The sequence below is a fragment of the Ambystoma mexicanum genome, chromosome 1p, assembly GCF_040938575.1.
Source record: "Ambystoma mexicanum isolate Mex_15411 chromosome 1p, UKY_AmexF1_1, whole genome shotgun sequence".
NCBI classification, from domain to species: Eukaryota; Metazoa; Chordata; class Amphibia; order Caudata; family Ambystomatidae; genus Ambystoma; species Ambystoma mexicanum.
Window position 1 is genome coordinate 1,214,089,913 of NC_090921.1, and position 25,343 is coordinate 1,214,115,255.

Consider the following 25,343-nt stretch of genomic DNA (forward strand, 5'->3'; position numbering starts at 1 on the left):
TGTGGGTAGCCACGTTGTCTGTGGCACCAGGTGCACAGCCACACTTCCCAGCTGAAGCGTCGTGGCTTGTTAACTTTGCATTTGCCATACATGAAGATAACTTGCAAAACGTCCTTCCGGAAAAGGACTTTTTTTCATGGAGTTGGCTGTTTGAACAACAGGAAGTCTGGCTACACATGATGAAAGTGTAGCCCTTGCTACGAAGCACCAACAGATTACATCAAAATGTTTTCAACACCCATTGGGTTGCTTCATTATAAGTGACAAGTGACTCAGCGTTGGTGTTACGTTCACTGCAGAAGTGGCCCAAGGCACCATACGTGGCATTCCGGAAGAAATGGTCGGAGTCACTGGTGGCATCCAGCTCTATGCCCCTAGCGATACTGAACATCACTTGTGACACTGTTTTGAAAGAATGTTGGCGCTACCTGCACGTTGGCACACAGGAATGGTCATGGATTGTGCCCAGCGGATTTTTTTTCCCACCACTGGCTGCCTTAGAGATTACCAGCCTAGCTTGTATTGTGGCAATCACGCCCCATTGGGGGGGGGGTTTACATGGCTGGTAACGGCCCCCCGCCCGAGCCTAGGCAGGCCCAAGCGAAGTGAGTGCCTCAGTGAGGGCTTTGGGCCGTTAATGTCATTGGGGGCTGAGGAGGGTGGGATGTGGGAAGGCAACAGGGAGAGGCTGCCTGTTAACTCCCTACAATCAAGATGGTGTCACCTGGGGAGGGGCCTCGCAGTACACACTGTAGCCTCGCCGCTCTTCCAGCCTCCTGATTGGCTGAGCGCCCTTCTCTGGGTGCACATTCATAATGAAGGTGACGACGGAAATACAGAAAGAAAATGGAGGAGGCACCCCGATAACCGGGGCAGGGGCCTTCCTCCTTCCGCTCTCTCGTCCCCCCTCCCCCCTCGGGGGCAGGGGAGAGGGCGGCAAGAGTTTCAAAAGAGCGCCAAGCGCAACAGGAAGCCCGCGAAGGGCAACAATGGAAAGGGGAGGGGCAAGGGCTTCATATGCAGCGGGCGCCCGGCACAGGAGCACTTGCAGCTCTTCCAGCAGCCGGGCGCCCGTCAACCAGGAGAGGATTTCGTTTTGCATCCAGCCCCTTCGGCAGAGGACGTCGCACGCCGCAGCAGGATTTCGTTTTGTTCCTGGTCCTGGTTCGTGTGGCTTGTTCGGGATGCGGTTTCCGTTCCAGGAGAAGTGTGCAGGACGGCCGGTTCCAGTGAAGGAGGGGATGCCATTGCAGCGGAACCAGAATATGGTATGGAAAGGCGAGCTGGGCACATTCGTGGAACAGAGCCTTTGCTTGTGAGATGTTTTAATGGGGTTTATGAGTGTCATGGCCGCTATTATCATACTAGCGGCGGGATACGGCGGCAGCTTGGTGTGGGGAAATAGCGGCTGGGCTTGCCTAATCTGTACTACGCCTGTCGTGAGTGGGAAGGGGCCTCGGGTCTACTTGGATACACTGTGCCATTCGTTTTCCGGGGGAACTAGCATGTTAACATTGTAATGTAGAGCCGCGCTAAGATTGCCAGGGTCGTGCAAAGTGTTTGGATACTGGGTTTGTTTTTTCGGTTCCGTGTCCGGTGTGATGAGCTTGGTGTTTTCCCGAGCATACTGACGAGCTGGGGGCATGGTTTTCAGAGAGCAAGACAGGCTTTCAGCGAAGCGACTACGGCCCCCGAGTTGTTGTGATGAAAAACGCTCTTAGAACAGCTACCAAAGTGGTTCAAAAGAGTGGCGGCAGACACAAGTGGTCGCAAGGCGAGGGCGACAGTTCGCCGGAGTCTGGTTTTGTTCTCAGCTCAGCGAAGCGCGTGGTTACACCACGGGAATGTACACTGTTTTTGAGGTGATGGAGCGCTGTTATTTTAAAGAAGAGTTAATTTATTGCAAGCATGGTTAAGTGTGTAAGACGCCGCGCAGCACCTTGTTTTATGGGTGCAATGGAATATAATACGCGGATTAGGTTTCGGCTATACATGCATTTAAGTACAATTGTAATAATCTCATACCAGCGTCGAGTTTTGCTGGTTTGGTCGCAGCTAATGGTTTGGGCCGAGATATTATGTGACATTTTCTGTTTTCTCTGGTCGGCTGCTTGGGGGTTTCTGTCCATTGACTACATTGTGAGCATTTCGGTGCATTTTAGGGCGTTTTTGTACCTGTGTAGCCCTCCCGTCGCAAGACGTCTCTTTCCTACCTTATGGGCTTCTAAAGGGCGATTGTTGGGAATACAGCATGATGCTAAATGCGAGAAAGCTACCACTGCCAGATATTTGTATGCCTGTATGGGAGTTTTAAGGCGAGGTTTTGACGGTAAATGCATGTTGCACATTTGGGTGTGTCGTGTGCCTTTTTATCTCGTCCGACGGAATACGATTGGTATCTTACCTTGGGTGTTGGTTGAAAATACATCCTGATGCTAATTTCCAGTAAGCACGGAAATTATATGCATAATGTGGCGGTAGAATTCTTAGCACCCTTCGGGAGTTATTGCAAAACACGATGACAAGAAGGAAGCAAGAAGGCGGCGGGAAGATCAGACAAGGCTTGCGAAAGGCCACAGGGACACGAGCGGGGTCACAACGCGAAGCGGTGCAGTAAACAGGGACTGAAAGGAGAAATACTTCGTAGGAGGAGCAACTGGTTGTTGGCCTTCTCAGAGTAACCTGTATGGCGGAGCTGGGGCGCTGAACACGCGCACACACAGCAGAATGGGCAGTAAGGTGCTGCAGGGGTACATTCATAGCACAAGGTTATGCAGGGGAGGATGTTACGCAGGCCAGGGGAGAACAGGCCTATGGGAGATTCTGGGGAGTTCTCAGTGAGCCTCTGCACCCTAGGCAGGGGAGGGCTGGCCTAGAGGGAACTCGGGAGATTTCCCGGCGAGCCACGGCACACAGGGCATCTTTTGTATGGTTATTCCAAATGTGCTCATAAGAAAAGAATTAGGCTTGCTGAAAATGTGTCATATGGGGCCACTGTGAACATTATTTCCAGGGCCTCTTCTGGTCCCCAGTAACGATAGCCAGGGCTTCTTTCAGTTCCCTGCCCATCCCGGAATCGGGATGAGGTGCAGTTGAAAGGGGAAATGTGGGGATTAATGCGCACAACTATCCCCGGGGAAGGTTTTGTGGCAGTCGTACGGTGTGGGACATATAGAGGTGTCAGTGGTTAGCCAGCCAAACAGGTGCCATATGACGCAGTGCGGGTCTAGGTGCATTAAGGACGGATCAAAGAAAAAGGCATGCCCAACTCCGGCATTTGAATGGCAGGACATTTGGAATGGCCGCGCGCGGTGTTGAGGGACTACAGTGAGGGGTCGCGCAGTGGGAGCTCTGCTAGAGTAAAAATGAAAGCCACATCCTGGGCGTTCGAGCACTGGGGGAGGGACGTTGTGCTGTACGGGTGTTTGCAGCGGTAAAGGGGCTTATGGTCCGCATGCAAGAGTTTGGAGAGCTGATTTTGGGTGCCCAAGATTACTGCAAACAGAGTATGCGCGGTTTAGCCCAAACGATTTGGTGTTGCGATAGGCACGCGTCTAAGTGATGGAAGCATGATGTGATTATACGATACCCGTGGGCAAATGGTTACCTGGTGGTGTTATAGACTGTACACGTGTAAATTTCACCACAGGCGGAGTGGCGTCGCTGTTAGAACTACCATTAAGGAAAGAGTATCTAGGTGCAGTGCCGGTTCCGTGTATGATTGAGTAGGCCTTTGAGGGGTGGGCCTGGAACGGTGCTGCTGGCAGGTGTGTGTATATATAATGCGGACTCGAAGTGGTGTATGCACAAGGAATGAGGCGATATTGGCTTGGGAGAGCATGCAGTATTGGCGGTAACTATATATGTTCTAGACTCACGCTTTCCACAATGCGAAGGGAACGCTAGCCACATAGGGCAGTTGTAACGCACCGGTACGCAAGTGTTCACTACTTACATCGGTATAGGCAGCTGTGATGTGCATTTGGGACGACAAAGGGCTAGCTTTTCACTTATGATGGTTCGCTATGGGTCAATTGGCAATGCACAGCATGGTATAGGCTCAGTGTTCGCTGGTATGGTTGAGGGGACTGGGTTACTCACAGTGGCTCCATTGGGATTGGCTGGACGGATGCAAGTGGGCAGTGGGTAAGAGCCCGGGGTCAACAGGGGGGGGCTCATGGGGGCACTTGTGCTTAGTATGGTTAAGGCACTGAATGGAAATAAGGCTTGGGTTGAGTTGGAGTAAATAGAGCGCAGGAGCGAAAGCTAAGAGAGGCGGTTCTGCTCCCCGGAGGATAGCTCAGGGGGAGCAAGCTCGCCTTGGAAGCAAGATGACACAGAGCAACACTAGTTCGATCCCATGTCAGCGCTTGGAAACCTTGGGGTATTAAGCGCATTATAAAGAACCTACTCTCATACCAACGTGCCAAATGTTATAAAGCAGGTTGGGAGAGGATGGGGGAACAGGCCGGCGAGGCAATAAGGGCACAGAGGTAGATGGATACCCCTGTAGGACATATCTGGGCAGATTCTAAGGTTCACGGTATGGGACACATGTCTAAATTGGCCAGGGGGTGAAGGTGGCTGGGTCACTCAGGTCAGTGGCTGATCCACCGAGGTGGATGCACAAGAGGGCATACCCTACAAGGTAGTTTGTTCAGGTTTGGGGCATGGTGGGGTTCCTTATCACTGCATGGCCTGGTAGTTGCAAGGGCACTGATGCGGGGGAGATGGCTCAGGCTATCCATTGGGCTGCAGAAGTGGCCACGAAGGATACTAATACACAGCGCAATTTATTGGGGCTTGTGCAAGGTGGTCAGTTAAGTTGAAACAATATAACACCAGTAGTAGGAGGCAAACAAAAAAAAAAAAAAAAAAAAAAAAGGGATAAGTTTCGATCCAGAATGCAAGTCAGTATGTACAGTAGCCTCAGGTATACACTCCATTACTCGGGAGTCGGACCAGCTCCTCTTGGGAGCTTAAACGGCAGGGGCGTCTGGTGTGGCAACGTGGGCTCCGCTTCCTCGAACAAATGGCGTTCTCTCAGCCCAAAAACACCTGCAAGGGCAGGGGTATCAGACACGGAGGGTTGAGAGAGTCGTGTCTACGAAGGAGATGGTTGGACAAGGCAAGGAACAGAGTCAGACTAGCGCCCCTTGGGAGCCTGAAACAGCAGGGGCATCTGGTGGTGGCAACGAGGGCTCCGCTTCCTCGAACAAATGGCGCTCTCTTAGCCCAAAAACACCTGCAGGGGCAGGGTGGTATCAGGCACGGAGGGTTCAGAGAGTTGTGTCTACGAAGGAGATGGTTGGGCAAGGAACGGAGTCGGACCGGCACCTCTTGGGAGCCTAAAACGGCAGGGGCGTCTGGTGGGGGCAGCGAGGGCTCCGCTTCCTCGAGCAAATTGCGCTCTCAGTCCAAAACACCTGCAGGGGCAGGTGGGTATCAGGCATGGAGGGTTGAGAGAGTGGTGTCTAAGAAGGAGATGGTTGGACTATGCAAGGAACGGAGTCGGGCCAACGCCCCTTGGGAGCCTAAAACGGCAGGGGCGTCTGGTGGTGGCAACGAGGGCTCCGCTTCTTCGAACAAATGGCGCTCTCTCAGCCCAGAAACACCTGCAGGGGCAGGGGGATAGCAAGCACGGAGGGTTGAGAGAGTTGGGGCTACCAAGGGATGGTTGGAAGAAAGGTGAGGCAGTTGGCTTCAAAGCGGTGGTCGAACCAGGAGCCGGTTGTGCGAGAGCAGGTCAAGGTATGACGGAAAAGATGGAGGGGACGGAGGTATCCCTAGATCAGACACAACCGGCAAAGGTGAAATCCCTGGTCAAAGGAGGATAGACGGAGTTGCACTGGGCCGCAAGGTGTACTCAGATCTGCTAGAACTACAAAATAGGAAAAGGGGGGAGCCACGGTGGGCGGTAACCCACCTTTGGCGTGGCGGTGTTGTGGCGACCAATGAGAAGAGAAAGACTCCGAATGAGCCATTGCTAAACCGGAAGGGGCTTCGCCCAGTCTGGACAGCGCCTCCTGGGAGCCTAAACGGCGGGGGCCTCTGGCGGTAGCAATTGGGGCTCAGCTTCCCCCCAACAAACGGCGCTCCCCCAGTCCGCAAATACCTGCAGGGGCAGGCGGTTCTCAGACTCGAAGGTCTTGGGGGAGTTGGGCCTGCAATGGACATGGATAAAAAGGGGAAACAGGACAAGGAGCAGTCGATACATCTTTGGAACTATTTTCAAGATCTGTTTGCTGTGGTTGTATTTATGTGAAAATAAATCTGCGGCCTTGTTACGCCAAACCAAAAGAAAATGTCTCATTCAGCACCTTACTAGAGGGGACAGGAAAGGGGCTGGCAAGAATGAGAAATGGGTGATACACATGGCCTAACTAATGGACAAATGCCCAGGTTATTAGGCACACAGTGCCGGGCAGGGGAAGAACCTGTGAGAGCTTCACAGACTCACCAAAGCTCTGCCCAGTCATAACCTTCCATGCTTAACTTAGAGTTACGTGAGAAGTGGACACAATTATGCTCACCCACAAAGGAGAATGTGTAGAATGTATACCATACACTTCATGGTCTTGCCTGGATTATATTCCAGTGGCTTTGTACAGTGCTGCATGCTGCAGCAAGATTGCAATGCGCAATGAAGCAATCTTCTCGGTTCTTTCTCCTATTGTGATTATCCTGCTGCCTTTGCGTTATGCAAACTGCACTAACAGAGGTGCTGGCCATCCAGCTGGCTCACACACCCTGTTGCCCGGGAATCATTTAGGCTATCTTGTGCCACTGTGGGGAACCGGTATTTCTTTCAAAATCATGCAGTTTTATCTTGGTCCTCTGTGGGAGATCTGGATTTCTAATGCATCAAAAACAAGCATTGGCAATGCCAATCGTTTGGGCTTTTGTGTAGGCATGGGACGTCACTTTCTAGACGCTGCCGTAGTGGAATGACTGGCCGAAAATATAAGTACCTGGGCATTTAATAGCAGTGCTTGGCCAATGCCTAACAGTTGTACACAAGCCAAACGGTTGACTTTGCCAATACTTGCTTTTAACTGGACATCAGTGAAGGACATGCATAGCGTTTATAAATTAAGTGGTTAAAGGCAGACCTGATTGTATTACACCAACCGCAAGTGTACAGCTCCAATTAAGTCATTAACTCACAGAAAACTGCTTTGCGAAAACATTGGCAGGCACTTTGAGTGCAGAGTTTGATGGTGTGGCTTGGTTAAAGCGAGCTCAAAGATTTACCATGAGGAGGTGTCTTAAGCGGGGAGGACCGGAAACTGGGTGGGAATGTCTGTAGGGATTAGCATGGCCATGCACAATCAAGCAGTCCCTACAAGCGTTGTGTCCATCCTCATATGCCATTTCTCCCTATCTATACTCTAATGCGACAGTCTCAGCTGATAGGCGGAACAAGCGCCACCTAATAATGGCCCAAACAATAAATGACGACTGACATCTCCAGCTGGTGGAAACCATAACCAAAAAATATGTTTTTGCAATGACAAGAAAACAATTGCCTTGGCTGGTTGGCGTCCTCGGTTATAGTATTGTGGAGCTGGCGATTAAGCACCAAAGGACCCCAGTTTAGAAATGCCGGACCTTTAAAGGCATGTATCATATTCATGACTAGACCAAATAATGCACGTGACAAGTCTCCTTCCCTCCTGTTCTTGCAACAGGGCGAGATTTAAAGTGCCGTCCCATGCGGTCTTTACATAAGGGAGGTCAAATCTAGTTCAAGAGCAATGCTTTGTTACACCAGCACACAGCAAGGCATGACTGGGGCAAAGGGACTAAAATTAAAAAAAATAAAAGAATTCACCATTCAGTTCAACCAGCCGGCCACATCCCACCAAGCGCTGCTGCGGGCAAAGAGAAATACCACGAGTTTTAAATACTGTGTCGGGAAATATGTTGTATATGGAAGTGAGTGAGTATCCCCACAGACTTCATGGGCCAGACAAGCTTCAATTGGAATTTCTACTCCGTATGTGATGTACTGAAAAGTGGCCCCGCATGGATCTGTGTGAAAAGACGAATACAAAAGTCCCAAAAGCCCAATGTTTTTTCTTTTTCCCCGTTTGTCAGCATATATAAATGCAGGAGAAGACGCCCCACAATCCCCCGCCTTAACCCATACATTTTTATTAACTTTACCCCCCAAACACACACACACACATATATATATATATATATATATATATATATATATATATATATATATATATATATATATATATATATATATATGGACAAATGGGCCAGGCTTTTGGGCTTCAGTGTTTTTGCCCTCGCTCTTTTGGGTGTTTCCGCTCTTGTATAGAGCAACGTATGCCATTTTGGCAGCCACTTGGCGGTAAGGCGTGGTCTCTGTGTTATTGCTGGCAGGAAAAAATAAATAAATGAATGCAGAATCAATCTGTACGTCAGCGTGCACACCAGGGCAGTCATTTAAGTGTCTTTTTTTTGTATTTTTTTGTAATGCATGCTCCGGGGCTGTGGCCAGCGCCATTTGGCTCTTTACTTCTGGAGTGACTAGCTTTATTGTTCAGGCCTCTTAAAAAAAAAAGAAAAAAAAGAACAGGGGTGCCACAAGTCTAACACTTTCAGCACTGACCCTAAATAAGAAAGAATAGGAATACCAAATATTGTGTCTTTCTAGAATTCTATACAATAATTGCTAAACTCATTAAAGGTTTATTTCTAGCACACTTCAGGGGGTGAGTCACTGATTTAGTCTGTTCTTAAACACCTCAACTCAGCCTTTCATCCTTCTGAGGTCAATAAATGAGTACCAACACAGGTTGGGTGATATTGGGTGTGTATTTTTTCTATATAAAGCGCTTAAGGGCAAGTGCTATATAATAACACATCATTATCGTTTGGCCATGGACGTCTGCTTGCATTCACAGTAATTTGGTAATATGGGAATATACACACTGAGCCTAACGATACGTATCGCAATCCATATCGTAACCATATTTTTCGTAGAGTACTTAGGAACAATGCTATGTGATACCACTTCCTGTTTTGTCAAGGGGCGAAAACGCTTCCTGTGATATCACTTTGGGGTGGGGTTAAATGACATCACTTCCTATAATGTCATCAGAGGTCAAGGGCCGTGTGATGTCACTTCCGCTTCCCCTGGCATTTTGGTGAAATGACGTCACTGGTGCACACCTGCATCCTCGCATAACATTACCGCCTGGATGCAAAATTAACTGTCCAAAGAAAAAAGGGTATACCATTATTACATCGCGGGACTTTTCATCGCAGGTTTTTTTACCGCATTTGTTTTGGAAAAAAAAACTCATTGATTGTTTGGGGGGGTAAACATTTGTAAAAATGGGTTTGGGTGTATGGGATTTAAAAAAAAAAAGAAAGGGGGTTTGGGCGTGTGACCCCCCCCAACAAAAAAAAAATCAAGTTTTTTTCAGAAAAAAATATGCGGTAAAAAAACATGCGATGAAAAGTCCCGCGATGTAATAACGTAGAACCGAAAAAAGAAGACATCAGACAAGGTAGCGAGCCAAGTGGTCGCACTGAATCCAATGCTGCGGCTGGACCGAACATGGCATTGCAGAAGGCAAGCCCCCTGTGTGGCATAAGGGGTATAGGGATGTGGGAAGGGTTGCAGAGGGAGCGGCTAGCGGGCATGGGGAGGACCCCATTGCAACAAAATAATGTGTTACATGATAATTGCAGCAAGGCAGATCACCAATATGTCATTTACTTTAGTGAAAACACTAGGAGCACTTTCTGTAATTGTCATACTCCCACTTAGTGCAAAAATGTCCCTAATTTGGTTTTAAAGCGACACTTTTTTGTATAGTTGTCACGTTCGCGTGTTCCTTGCCACACTATTTGCTTAAGTAAACCAACAACGCGCACATAGAGGAGCTGAGCCAGCAATTGGCCTCCTCTAGTTAAATGGTATTCCATAACGTGTCGTCTATAGTGCACAAGGCCGTTACACCCTCATTCAGATACGTGCCCCTTCATGGGCTAGTGGTGCTCGAGAGGTACATGAATCACTTGGGATTATTTAAATAGGTGGGAGAGCACAGCACATCATAACAGCAGCGCACGGCCTAACACAGAAAACACCCAAAATAAAATAACCTAGCATTCAATAGTTAAGCACAATTTAACACGACATACCATAGCACAACCTAGCACAGTAACTCAGTCTAGGACAAAACATAAGCGTTGGAAGTTCCATATATGTTATTGACTGTTTGATAACATGGATCCATAGCTTCATAGCGCTTTCAGTTCGCCAGAAAAGGAATTATTCCACAGCAGTTGAGAATAAAGAAGTGGACGGAAAATCATAAATACATTTAATACATGTTGTGGGGCCGGCGGCAGGCATGTTGCCGGCCTGATTGGTGCTGGGGGGCCCAGCACCATGCTGGTTTGTGAGGTCCCCAGGTCTTACTGGATGTTGCAGGGCAGGGCCCTGTGAGGCTGTGGGTACACAGCCTGGGAGCCGGAGCACCATGGATGCCTGGAGCATCCCAGATGGTGGGTGCCTGGGCTGGACCCAAGCACCAGGCTAGTCTGGGGGGCCCAGAACAGCTAGGATCTGCAGGGCCGTGGTCACACAGCATGGGGCCTGCAGGCCAGGGCTGCAGGACCGTGATCGCACAGTGTAGGCCTGCGAGCCCACAATGAGAGACAGGCACAGATGTTCCATGGTTGGAGTCTGCAGACGTACTGCTTAACGTGTCTGCAGGGGCTCCGTTTATTAGCTTGGGCCATGAGACAGTCATGGCCTTAAAGGGGCAATACACGTGGGAGGGACACATCCCCTTAAAGCGGCAATACACATGGGAGGGTCATACATAACAATACATACATAACACTACATCCATACATGTTTTTGTTGTTTACATCTGATAAACGGTTTGAGCACTGCACCCCGGCCTTTTAGAAGCATTGAGAAATGAAGCCACGTGTTAGCAGCTGGAAGCCAGGGCTGCGAGGGTTTCAATTTGAGGTCATTGCGGAGCAATTAGCCGCACTCGGGGGTTGAAAGGCGCCCGCTATGGAGCAGTGTTCTTCCCTTAAAAAGAGCTGTGCCGTCAGCCACAAAACACCAACATTAGAGCCTGTGAGCAGAGGTCAATTCCCCTTCAGCACCCACACCCCTAGCACAGGTTGAAACATGCGAGGCCTTGGTACTTCGGGAGGGCTCCAGCTTTATGGTGTGTTGCAGTAGCGGGTGGTAGGCTCCCCATTAGAGAGGAGCAGTGATGTTAGGGGGTGACTGCAGGTTAGCGGGCCCCTGCTATGCCAGTGACAACACTCATTTTATTTCAGAGCAATCAGGCATTTATTTCGCACTTTGGAATGTTTCTGGGAGGAAGGTTTCCAGGTGGCACACTGTTTGCAGATCAAACCTGGGCTAAGAAAGCTTGTTACACTTTGATGAATGAGATAAGGATCAGGAAGGTCTGCAAACTAGGGACCAGCACTTACTCAACACTAAGGGAGGCTCTTTGTATACAGTGCCCCTCCAGACCAGTCACCACAGTGTGAAGTGTCTCCATTACCGAAGTATCCGTGAGCCCCTCCTCCCACCAACAGAGGCCATGCACACACACTTGTTGCTGGGTCGGGCTCCCGGTCGCTCTGCGGTGGCCGGGAACACCCACTTTATTTATACTGGATGCTGCAGAGTGCAACATCACTATGCCACGTGCATGTGCCCTTAAAGGGGCAGCAACACATGGCTCCTTTTTCATAACAAACAGAGAACAGAGAATAAATACCTACAGAATATAAAAACACACTGCACACGAAGAAACAGACCCCTTTAATCACTGCTACCACAGTCCTGCATATAAATTCCAGTCCACAGGGTCAGGGGTCCAGAACATAGTCACTCAGGTGGGCAGACTTCCCCCTCCTGACCCGTTAGGGATACCTCCTGCCCACCTCCGGATCGGGCCCTCCTCACCTGAGCTTCCCCGAGCCGGGGAGCTTGGCGGGTGAACAGGTCACTGCTTTCGTCTTGTACATCAGCCATGTCCCTTCTCCACAACTCCTCCAACCTGGTTTCTCCCAGCTTCTCAAAGAAACTAGCATTGTGAGGGACAGAGACAGTCCCACCCAACACTGTTACCATCGAGCCGTGCACTGCTACCACGTCCAACGGCCCAGGCTCGCAGGCCAAAGATAGTTTTCCTTGTGGATGATGATTCCTGTCTAGCACTTCATCACCAGGGACGAACTGCTGGGGTTGGGGGGAGACCTTGTCGTATATTCTCCTGCTCAGTCCTGACTCTCCTCTCCCTTTCCACCTGCTCGTCGTTGATGACCTCCGGTTCTTGTTCCCCTACTTCCGGGATGAGGCCCCTCGGTCACCGCTTGAACATCGCTTCAGCCGGAGCCACACCCGTGGATGTGTGAGGGGTGGCCCAGTACTCCCGTAAGAACTGGTAGAGGCCCCTCTGCAGACTATGACCCTGGCTTTGAACAATGCAAAATGCTTTGTTCAAAGTACTCATCAAACGTTCTGCCTCCCCACTTGTGCGGGGCGACAATGGCGTGATCTTTTGGTGATGGACCCATACTCCATCATCTTGGCGAAGCTATCCCCTTGGAAATACAGATCATTATCCGAGCACAGCACCTGGGGCAGTCCGTGTGTAGCAAAGATTTTCTCCATCACGATAGCAACGTTCTTTAAAGCCACCGACTCTATGAACTCTACCTCTGGTTATCTAGACCATTCATCCACAACCACAAGGAAGTGTGTGTGCCGGCCTGTGAACCTGAAGTCAGTGTGGATGACTTCCCATGGATTGGTGCCTCTCGGTATGGTCTTTATGATGGGTCCCCTCTGAGCTTGGGACACCGCCTGACACCACACACAGGCTGCCACAAACTCTTCGACCCGCCTCTCGAAATTTGGAAACCACACCTTCTGTTGCAGGCGGGTCTTTGTCTTGGCAGTGCCCTTATACCCTTGGTGTGCCAGCTCAATCACCTGCATGACCTTCACATGCAGGATCACAATCCAGTCACCCCTGAGCAACAGTCCTGACTCAGAGAATACCAGCTCATCCTTGACCCTCCATAGCTGTTCCAACGCTGTCTTCGCTTCCTGGGTCCTCAGTGTGCCAATGTATCCACCACAGATCTCCACGAGCCCTGTTACAGAGCCGCTTTCAGGATGATGAAACACTCATCCACCGCTGCCGCCTGTTCCAGCTGACGGATCGGCACTGAGTTCGGAGGGGCCGCCTCCACCACCAGCCGAACGTGCTCATCGGCCTCCTCTGCACTGATGTTCTGCAGCCCCTCTGTCTCCCCCCTGAGGTGTCTGGACAGGTAATCGGCCGCATTGTTGTTGCCGGGCAGGTACACGAGGGATACCCCATACTCCAGCAGGGCCAGCATCCACTGCTCAGTCTTTGCCAGCGGCTTCGAGGACGACCCCGCCAGCATGGGCAAGACGGGCTTGTGATCTGTGACCACTATCACTGGCTTCTCCAGGACATACAGCCAGAAGTGACGACAGCCCCACAGGACCACCAAGGCCGCCCTCTCAATTTGTGAATACCTTTGCTCTGTCTCCGACAGCCCCTTGCTGGCATAATCGGCTGGCCGGACCTCTGAGATGGAGTCGACCTGACTGAGCACGGCACCTAGTGTCAGAATCTGAGGAGTTTGATTCTCTTGTCACCTGTTTAGTTTTTGTAGACATCTTCTTCGCAGGAGTCTTCGCTTTTTTTTTTGTAGACCAGGGTTCGTTTGACATAAGGACGAGCCTCCCCAGATGCCACCCTGCTGGTAGGAACCAACCAGGCTAGTACTGAGGGTAACTACCCATATAAGGCAGACTGGAGAAGCGTCCTGGAAAGACAGATCATTATCCGAGCACAGCACCTGGGGCAGTCCATGTGTGGCAAAGATTTTCTCCATCACGATAGCAACGTTCTTTAAAGCCACCGACTCTATGAGCTCTACCTCTGGTTATCTGGACCATTCATCCACAACCACGAGGAAGTTTGTGTGCCGGCCTGTGAACCTGAAGTCAGTGTGTATGACTTCCCATGGCTTGGTGCCTCTCGGCATGGTCTTTATGATGGGTCCCATCTGAGCTTGGGACACCGCCTGACACCACACACAGGCTGCCACAAACTCTTCGACCCGCCTTTTGAAATTTGGAAACCACACCTTCTGTCGCAGGCGGATCTTTGTCTTGGCAGTGCCCTGATACCCTTGGTGTGCCAGCTCAATCACCTGCGTGACCTCCACATGCGGGATCACAATCCAGTCACCCCTGAGCAACAGTCCTGACTCAGAGAATACCAGCTCATCCTTGACCCTCCATAGCTGTTCCAACGGCGTCTTCGCTTCCTGGGTCCTCAGTGTGCCAATGTATCCACCACAGATCTCCACGAGCCCTGTTACAGAGCCGCTTTCAGGATGATGAAACACTCGTCCTCCGCTGCCGCCTGTTCCAGCTGTCGGATCGGCACTGAGTTCGGAGTGGCCGCCTCCACCACCAGCCAAACGTGCTCATCGGCCTCCTCTGCACTGATGTTCTGCAGCCCCTCTGTCTCCCCACTGAGGTGTCTGGACAGGTAATCAGCCGCATTGTTGTTGCCGGGCCGGTACACGAGGGATACCCCATACTCCAGCAGGGCCAGCATCCACCGCTCAGTCCTTGCCAGCGGCTTCGAGGACGACCCCGCCAGCATGGGCAAGATGGGCTTGTGATCTGTGACCACTGTCACCGGCTTCTCCAGGACATACAGCCAGAAGTGACAACAGCCCCACAGGACCACCAAGGCCGCTCTCTCAATTTGAGAATACCTTTGCTCCGTCTCTGACAGCGCCTTGCTGGCATAATCGGCTGGCCGGACCTCCGAGATGGAGTCGATCTGAGTGAGCACGGCACCCAGTGTCAGAATCCGAGGAGTTTGATTCTCTTCTCACCTGTTTAGTTTTGGTGGACTTCTTCTTCGCAGGAGTCTTCTCTTTCTTTTTTGTAGACCGGGGTTCATGGAGATAAGGACGAGCCTCCCCTGATGCCACCCTGCTGGTAGGAACCAACCAGGCTAGTACTGAGGGTAACTACCCATATAAGGCAGACTGGAGAAGTGTCCTGGAAGTCCACATGGTCTTGATTCGAGGGAAGGATATCCAGGAGAGGTAAATCCAGGAGTCAAGGAAGTAACAATAATAAGTGCAACAGGTGAAAGTCAGGGAGGTGACTGACAGTCCGAGTCCAGCGGATTGTTTGTTTGTTAGTTTTATTGATTTATAAAGCGCGCCACAACCTAGGGTATCTGGGCGCATTACCAGACAGCTTAGAAGAAGAATTGATACATACAAAGTAGTTATGGCAAAACAATATACAGTACATAATAAAATAAATACAAAAAGGCTAAAATCAATGGCAGGAGAAGCAGCAGCCATAAAGCATAAAAACAATGGCAATAGAACAAATACAGCAACGCATATAGCGGCTTCCAAAGGTCAAGTGCATTATCATAGGGGGGAGGGATGGGTGTCTCTCAGTACACTAGGCACTCAGATGAGGAGTGTCGTTCATGTATAGCCATTATTTGGTGTTGGACCTAAAGCTATGGAAGGTCTGATCAGTGCGCAGATGTAGGGGCAATGCATTCCATGCTAAAGCAGCTTGCACAGGGAAGCTATCGCCACCAGCTCTTTTTAGGTTGATATTTGGTACTGTGATGCAAAAGGAATTAATGGACCTCCTTGGTTGAGATGATGTTTTCTTAGAAATGCTCTCTCTTAAGTACTCCGGTGCAGCATTATTGAGGCATTTATGCGTCATGGATACTAATTTAAAGTTAATCCTGTCCTTAATAGAGAGCCATTTGTGATTCCATCTTGTTTCAGAAATATGCTCTCTTCTAGGGATGCTCAAAGCTGTTCTGAGAGCATTATTTTGTAGGATTTGGAGTTTGTTTAATATTTGTTTATTTGCTCTTGCATAAAGTGCATTGCAGTAATCAAGTTCCGACAAGATTAATGTTCTCGCTAATATGATGCAGCCGTTGGTAGAAAGGTAAGGTTTACAAGCATGTATAAGCTTACATGTGTAGGCAGTAGCTGAGGCCATTGCATTAACTTGTTATCTGAGGTTCAAAGTGGAATCTAGGTAAAAACCGAGAGTTTTAGTTTCCTTGGCAGTTTTAATGAGGTTACCATCTATGTTAAAGGAGGAGTATTGCACGCCTAGTTTGTTGATGTGATTAGGGGCACCTAGGATTAGAATTTAAGTCTTCTCATCATTAAGGCAGAGGCTTTGGGCAGCCATCCATGCCTGGATGATGAGACAGACTTTGTTTAGCAGGGCAAAGTCCAGGTCATAGTTCCCTGACAGAGGAATGAGTATCTGGGTGTCATCTGCGTAGTTGGTATAGATGACACCCAGGTGATCCAATTTGTCAAATAGAGGCGTTGCGGTACTCCACATGTAATGGGGGCTGGGTCCGACGCTGCAACCCGAGAAAAGACTCTCATTGGTTTGTTGCTTAGAAAGGATTTGATCCAGTCTGCAGCCTCTTGCGAGAAGTTTGCTGCTGATGAGAGGTGTTCACAAAGTATATATTATGGTCCAACAACTCGAAGGCAGCTGAGAGGTCTAATAGGAGTAGAAGTGCGCATTGTCTGTTGTCTTTCAGTTGGTCTATTTGCATTTTCAAATCGATCAATGCAGTTACGGTTCCATGGAGAGCCCTAAAGCCAGATTGGCTGATCCCTAGGAGATTATTGGCCTCTAGGTATTGCTGGATTTTGATGTATGCCGCTTTATCAATTATTTTTAGTAAGAAGGGGACAGTCCATATGGGCCGATAATTAGTTTGGATGGTTGGATCGAGTGTAGCTTTCTTTAGAAGGGGTAGAACCCAAGCATCTTTAATCTTAGTAGGTACTTGGCAGGTCCTGAATGAGACATTTATTAGTTTGGAGATGAAGGGGACAAGGTCCCTGGCTGCTGCTTTAATTATTTATGCCCGGCATATGTCGCATTGGCATCTCGATGGTTTAAAGAAAGCAATGATTTTTTTTTACCTCTAGGCTGGTAACTTTGGCGATTTTGAATTCTTGGATTTTCTTAAGAGCAGAGATTTTAAGTGGTCTCTGGACTGTTTCTGAACTAGCGAGGTTGACCCATTTAGCTGTTATTTTGTTTTGGAGAGTTGCAAATTTATTGGAGAGAGCATTTTGGATGTCCATACACCATTCTTTGTTTTTTGGGCAGGAATCATCTGGGATTATGGGTGATTCTAGTTCCCTCAGGATTACAAAGAGTTCCTTTGTGCTGGAAATGGCATTCTGAATCCTTTAGTTAAGGCTTTCTTGTTTAGTTCTGATAATCTCATCTTTATAGTGAGGGGATATTTTGTTTGCTTTATCCTTTGAGGGAAGATTTTTCCAGTTGGCTTCCATTTTTAATTTTTCTAAATTAAGGGCCTTCAACTGAGCCAGGAGTTAAGGTGAGCTTTAGGTTTGCTTGTTTTCGAAGTTTAAGTGGGTCAATGGTGTCTAGTGCTTAGGTCATGGTGTTGTTAAATAGATAGATAAGTTCTGCTGCGTCTTGTGAATTAGATGAGTTTAAGGTAGGGATAAGGATAGGCATCAACTTTTCAGTAGTAATGATACGTTTGCTTCTGGTGAAGAGGGGTGGCGCAATAATTTTAACTTTAATGGCTGGCCAATTGGCGCAGATAGTTAATGGGATAAGAAAGTGGTCGGTCCAAGACTGGGGTTTGATGGCTGTGATAGATATTACACAGTTATGGTCAGCCGCCCAATCAAGTGTTCTTCCTTTCTCGTGAGTGGGTTGGGTAATTCTTTGCATGGAGTCTAATTCTGTTAGTGAGTCGGCAAGTAGTTTGGCTGCATGGTCATTAGAGTCCAGGAATCCTAAATTGAAATCTCCTAACAGTAGAATTTGCAAAGTAAGTTTAGTATTATCTGAGAGAATAGTACTGATGTCCTCTTCAAAATGCTCGATGGGGCCAGGAGGTCTGTATATTAGACAGATGGTTGAGGTGCTAGCTTTAGAGGTGGCTGATTTAAGTGTGAGGCGTTCACAGGATTTGACCAGAGTGGCAGTGGTTACTCTAAGCGCCAGACTAGCCTTAGTGATGATGGCAACCCCACCACCTTTGGTTGTTTCTCCCTCCGCTCTTATAATGGTGTATGCGTCAGGAATGGCCAGAAGGAGGGATGGCCCTACAGCAGTATGAAGCCATTTCTCCGAGATTGCTCGGAAGTCAAGTTCTCCTCTATTGATGATATCGGCTATATCTGTTGCATACGCGATGATGGTTCTAGCATTTATTAAAGTGCCTTTAATGTAGGGGTTGTAGCCTGAGGAGGACTGGTAGGGTTCCTCTCTATGTCCAAGGTCGGTTTTATCGGCTATGGTGTATTAGTTGTAGGGCGAGGAGGTCTCAGAACTTTAGTAGTATTTGCTGTGGATTTGTTAGGCTGGGGTGGTATACATACTTTCTTGAGATGCGCATCTGCTGATAATAAGTCTCTGGTAAATCTAGAGCCTAGTCTCTTGTTTCTGAAGTCAGCACGGCAAGTTTGGTTAGCTGTAGGTTTGGTTGCCAATAGTTTAATCTAGTGGCTAGGGGTCGGTAAGTATGTTATGTTAATTGGTCTAATTTGGTTAGTGAAGTGGCTGTTAGGACGTGGTGTTAACTTTGGTAGGAATAGGGTGGGTTTGACATGAGGCACATAGGAGCTCTCTTTTAGTGGTGGAAGGAACTTGGTTGGTTTAATCTCCATGGACATGGATGGCTTCAACCTTTGAGTGACTTGTGTCATCTCAGGTTGAGGATAGTTAGACACCATATCATAGAGGATGCACAAAGTAAAAATGTGCCTGTGACAAGCAATATAGGACTTAGTAGCAAACATACTACATAGAGATTCAACGCAGGTAGAGCGTATTGGCTATCTGTGGAGCACAGGCTCAGGTATCGCTCAGGTCAGGCAGTAGTCCTTATGCAGTTGGAGAGCAATGCTGTTAGTTCAAATTGACAAGGGTCAAGCGCTATGTGATCCAAGGTCACCAGGTTTGCTATGCCAAATTAGCTGATGTGCGTCGAGCAACTATGAATAACATACTTTGCATGGCTAGCAGTTACAGTTGCAGTAGTACTGATTATGGCAGAGCGGGTCAAATCTGATCATTTAACAAGTCAAATGGTATAGGGTAATATATGGTAGATTAGGCAGTGATGTCAACATTTTATTACAACATGAGGAGGCATTCGGAAAAACAATAATAGGGCAAAATAGTGAGTAGGCTGGCTAAGTAGTTCCTCTGAAAAGAGAGAACCAGTAGCTAGCAGTTCAGGAGCAAGGAAGTAGCAAAAAGGGAGATGCAAGAAGGCAGCAACGTAGAACAAGCTGAGAAGAAGAGGAAGCAGTGCAACAAGGGGCGATGCTAACAGGATGGCAAGAAGGGAACATAAGTAAGAGCTGAGCACGGCAAACCACACTGAGTGTTGAGACGCACCGAACACATGTCTGAACGGTATTTATATGATGACGATGTCAACAAAGCCGACTTCTAGAGCACGCTTGTTTTTCTGTGCAGCGGCCATGTTTGAAGTAGGAATGAACGCCGACGAATCCTCCAGGCTAAAAGGAATGGACGGCCACGTTGAATCATTACAGCATGCCCCCTCCGAAACCCAACTCCACCAGGCTTGCCTGGATGAATCTGGTGAAATCGATGAACCAATCAGGGTGCATGCATATTGTCTTTGGGTTCCCAGGTTCGCTCGCTAGGAGGATATCCTTTCCTTTCAACTAGATACTGCATATGTCTTCTTCGCTATCTTGAATCACATATCCTCGACACCTCATATTCAAGCTGGTTGTCCTAGAGAACCGGAGGAGGTTGTATTTGGGTTCTTGTAGATGGGTGATATTGTTTCAAGAAGGAAGTGTGGAAGACTGGATGGATTCTCTTCCAGGACTTGGGGAGTCGCAGTCCAAACGTCACAGGATTGATGATCTTGATGATGGAGAAGAGGCCTTAAAAATGTGGTGACAATTTCTTTGTCCTTCGGTGTCCAAGGTAGATATCGAACCGATAACCACACCTTGTCCCCAAGAGCATATGCGGGTGAAGGCCGATGTTTAGTGTCTGCTAATCTCTTGATGTCCGTCCTGGCTTTAGTAAATGTTCCTTGACGTTTTTGTGCACAGTTGTCAGATCAGTTATCCAAGCATTAACAGAGGGAACCAGAGAAGGATAAGGCACAACTGTGGGAAGGACCGATGGATGATATCCTAGATTGCAAAAAAAGGACTTGTTTTTGTTGTTGAATGTTCCGAATTGTTATAGGCAAATTCAGCCACTGGTAGAAGAATCGACCAGTCATCCTGGACCTTGGAGGAGAAACACCAAAGATATTGTTCTAGTGTTTGATTCACCCTTTCAGTTATTCCGTTGGTCTGGGGATGATAACCAGACGACAGGGATCCCTCGATTCCCAGCAGACAGCATACATGTTCCCAGAACCTGGAGGTTTTTTGAGGACCTCGATCTGATATGATCTTAGAGGGTAGACCATGCAGTTTGAAGATTTCCTTAACAAAGACTCTGGCCATGTCGCTGGCGGATGGGCGTTTTTTCAAGGCCGTGAAATGAGCCATATATGAAAAAAGATCGATCGTGACACTGATGGTAGTGTGACCCTGGGAAGGCGGAAGATCCACAATGAAATCGGTGGCTATTGCTTCCCACGGACGAGAAGGGAGATCTGGTTGTAGAAGAAGGCCTGCTGGTTTTTTGTTGTCGTACTTGTTTTGCATGCAGATATCACATATTCCAATTTAGGATTCTACGTCCTGATGCATCCTTTGCCACCAGAATTGTCATTGAAGGGTCCGTAATGTGGAATTAATACCACGATGCCCGGAAAACAAGGCGTCATGACAAAGACGTAGAATCTTTTCTCAGAGATTCGATGTTGGAATCACCAAGGCAGCGTTCTTGAAGAGCAGACCATCTTTGGATGTCAGTGTCCATGGGTTATTGCTAGCATATTCTTTCCATAGGTCTGAAGGTTGGGTCGCGGATCGGATCTCTTCTAGAAGTGTCCCTGCCTGGGCAATGAATATTGTGTCAGGAAACATCCTGGGAAGAGACAATGGTTCATCAGGGATGTAATCCTGACTCCTGGATAGGGCAACTGCAAGTGTATTAGCTGTCCCTTGAATGTATGATATCTGGAATTGGAATTTAGCAAAAAATTAGGCCCAACAGACTTGTCAACTGTTTCTACATTCCAGGGACTGCAGTACTTGTAAGTTTCTGTGATCGGTTCGCACCTGAACAGGGAATCTGGCCCCTAGAAAGAGATGCTGCCAATGAATAAAAGCCTAACGGATAGCTAACAGCCCTTTTTCCAGGACCGAGTAGTGTTTTTCACTCATGCTTAATGTCCTGGAGAGGTATGAAATAGGGTGTTCCAGATTATCATCCTGTTCTTGTTTCAGGACTGCCCCTCCCTATGTCATAATCTGAGGCTTCCGTCTTGACCAGGAAGGGCTTAGTGACGTCTGGTTGTCGTAACACTGGTTCTTCTGTGAATCTTTTCTTTAGGTCCTTGAAAGCTTTCTCTTGAGTGAGGTCCATATGTAGGGCACATCTTTCTTTAATAAGGCTATGAGTGACTGGACTTGGTATACATTTCCTGTAAAAGTTTGTCAATCCCAGGAATGACTGTATTTGTTTCACTGATGAAGGAGTGGGCCATGAAGTAATCGCTGTAACCTTGGAAGGGTCCATTGCGATGCCTTGTGGGTTTATAATGAATCCCAGATATCTCACTGTGGTTACATGGAAAATGCATTTCTCAGGTTTAGCCAGTAAATGATGTTCCCATAACCACTGCAAAACCAAGGTCACATGTTCCTGATGCAAGGCCGGGTCCTTAGAGTATACCAGGATGTCATCCAGGTAGACAATGACGAATAGGAACAGCATATCAGAAAATTCCCTGTCCATAAATTGTTTAAAAACCGCAGGGGCATTGGACAACCCAAAAGGCATGACCAGATATTTGAAATGTCCATAGGGAGTCTTCCATTCATTGCCATTTCTTATACTGATGAGATGGTAGGCTCCTCTTAGATCCAATTTGGTAAATGTCACAGCACCCCTTAGCACTTCCAGTATATCTGAGATAAGGGGTAGAGGGTACCGATCCTTTCTGGTGCATTGGTTAAGACCTCTGTAGTCTAGGCATGGACAGAGTTCCTTGGTCTTCTTCTTCGGCACAAAAAACAAGGAAGCTCCAGCCGGGGACTTAGAAGGACGGATGGTTACGTTAGCCAGGTTGGTATCTAGATATTCTTGAAGGGCTCTTTTCTCCGAAGATCTGTCCAAAAGGTATGACTGCATCCTTATCGGTGTCGAGAGCACAGTCTTCAGGTCTATGTGGGGGCATGGATTGCAGCATGGCTGTAGAAAAAATCAGAGAAGGACTGATAAACCTCTGGAATCTGGTTGATGTTACACAAAGTTATTTGCTGTTTCTGGTTGTTGAATGGTCTTGGTTTCCATGTTCTACTCATCTAATCCAGAAAGCCAATGTGCTAGGCAATATTCCGGTCCCAGGAATCGAGAGCCTGCTGCCCAATTGATATAAGGGTTGTGGCGTTGTAACCAGGGCCTTCCCAGAACCACTGGGTAATGAGCATCTCTTATGATGTCAAAACACACTCTTTCCTGACGATTGTTGATGGATAGCAGGATTTCTGTTGTTTGTTGAGTAATGACCCAGATGACAAGGGACGTCCGACAATTCCTTCCACTGCCTGCACCAATTCCTTGGACTCTCTAGGGATCCGATGTTGTATAGCCCACTGTTCATCCAGAAAAATTCCCATGGCTCTTCAGTCAACCAACGCCAAAACCGGATGAGTTTCTCCTGAGGCAAGGGCCCACATCACTTGAAGGATCACCAGGGTGGAGCCTTGAGCCGGCCCTAGAGAGTCAGAAAAAAAGGAGCGATCACTGTTCTCCCGAAGCTGGGCTCCATTCAGGATCAGGAGCTGGCGTTTCCCAACCGTCTTGGTGGGGCTATAGGGCAGTTCCTAACCAGGTATTTGTCAGAGGCGCAATACATGCATAGTCCACTGTTGATTCTCTGGGTTCTTTCCTCAGGCATCAGGGGTCCTCTCAGAGCTCCCAAATGAATTGGTTCTGCTTCTGTTTGTGCTGCTGAAGGAGCTTCCCTGGGGCTGGGATATACTGGCAAGGGTCTTGAAAGAGGTACATGACTCCGTCTTTTCTCAGCCTTTGTCTCCTGAAGACAGAAGTCTGTCTGTAAGGACAGATCCAGAAGAGCCTGGAAGGATCCTGGACAGGCCACTCTGGCTAATTCATCCTTTACCTCATTATTAAGTCCTTTTCTAAACAAAGTAAAGCAAGTCTCGGGTGACCAGTCTGCTTCCTTTGCCAGTTGCTTAAAGCGGGTCACATAGGTCAGCATATCCTGATTGCCTGGTTGGAATTCAAGCAACTTCTCTTGGGCCGAAAAAAACCTGCTCTGGATGGTCAAACATGGCTTTGAATGCTTGGATGAATCCATCGTTGTCTAAAAAGGGATCTCCAGCCGCTACGAGCGGCGTAGCCCATGCTAGAGCGTTTCCAGTCAGATGTGATACAATGAAGCCAACCTTGGCCCTGTTTGTCGAAAAATAGGATGGCTTAATTGTGAAGTGTACCATACACGGATCCAGGAAGGAACATAATGCCTTTGGGGCTCCATCATATCTCCCCACTATGCCTCCTGCAGAAGCACTTTCCTGAAATGCTGAAACTCTGGATAATACAAGTTGTCGTAAGGCGGAGTTCTCAGCCTTGAGATTCTGAACTTCCATTGATAATTCTTGCATACCTCGCAACAAATCCTGGAGTGTGGGATACATATTTGTGGGTCTGTCAATCTGTAGGCGTCTCAAACTGCCAGAATCTGAGGAGTTTGATTCTCTTCTCCCCTGTTTAGTTTTGGTAGACTTCTTCTTCGCAGGAGTCTTCTCTTTCTTTTTTGTAGACTGGGTTTCGTGGAGATAAGGGAAAGCCACCCTGACGCCACCCTGCTGGTAGTAACCAACCAGGCTAGCACCGAGGGAAACTACCCATATGAGGCAGACCGGAGAAGCATCCGGAAAGTCTGCGTGGTCTTGATTCCAGGGAAAGATATCCAGGAGAGGTAAATCCAGGAGTGCAGGAAGTAACACTGGTAAGTGCAACAGGCGAACCACACCGCCATTGCCGTCAGGGAGATGACTAAAAGTTTGAGTCCAGTGGTTCAAGAGAGAACTAGTAGCTAGCAGTTCTGGAGCGAGCAAGTAGCAAAAAGGGAGAAGCAAGAAGGTGGCAACGTAGAACGAGCCGAGGAGCAGAGAAAGCAGTGCAATCCAGGGGCGGCGCTATTGGGAAGGCAAGAAGGATACACAAGTAAGGGTTGAGCACGGCAAAACACACCGAACGTTGAGACGCACCGAACACATGTCTCAACGGTGCTTATATGATGACCATGTCAAGAAAGCCGACTGCTAGAGCGCTCTTGTTTCTTCTGTGCAGCGGCCACGTTTTAAGTAGAAATGAATGCTGCCAATCGCCGACAAATCCTCCAGGCTGAAAGGAATGGACAGCCACGTTGAATCATGAAACCCAGTCCATATGGGCTGGCATCAACCACAATCTCAGATTGAAGAGACGGGTCAAAGAAGGCCATGGTGTTCTCCGCTGTCAAGGCCCCCTTTACGTCTCCAAAAGTGGCCTGCTCCAATGGCCCCCACTGCCAGGTGACATCTTTCTTAGTCAGAGCCCACAACGGCTCCAACCGGGGTGTGAAGTTCTTGATGAACCAGCCACAATACGAGACCATGCCCAGAAAACTCTGGACTTCTGACACGTTCTCCGGAGGTTGTGTCTCCACAATGTCCTTCACTTTCCGAGGGTCCGGTGGTACACCCCCTTCTTTGAAGAAAAAGCCAAAGAACTTGATCTTAGTTTTCAGGAATTCACACTTGTCTCTGTGCAGTGTCAGTCCAAGGGATTGAAGTCGCTCAAGGGTCCTTGCCAGCCTGCCTAGGTGTTCTACCTCAGACCGTGCAAACACCAAGATGTCATCACTTATGTTCAACACTCCCTCCAAGTCAGTAAGGGCACCGCGGATAATGTTCTGGGAAACCTCAGCCACCGATGACACCCCAAAGCCATTCGGTTTCCTGGTGATGACAATGGGAGACACCCACGGTGTCGGGCCTTCCACCTTCTCAATGAT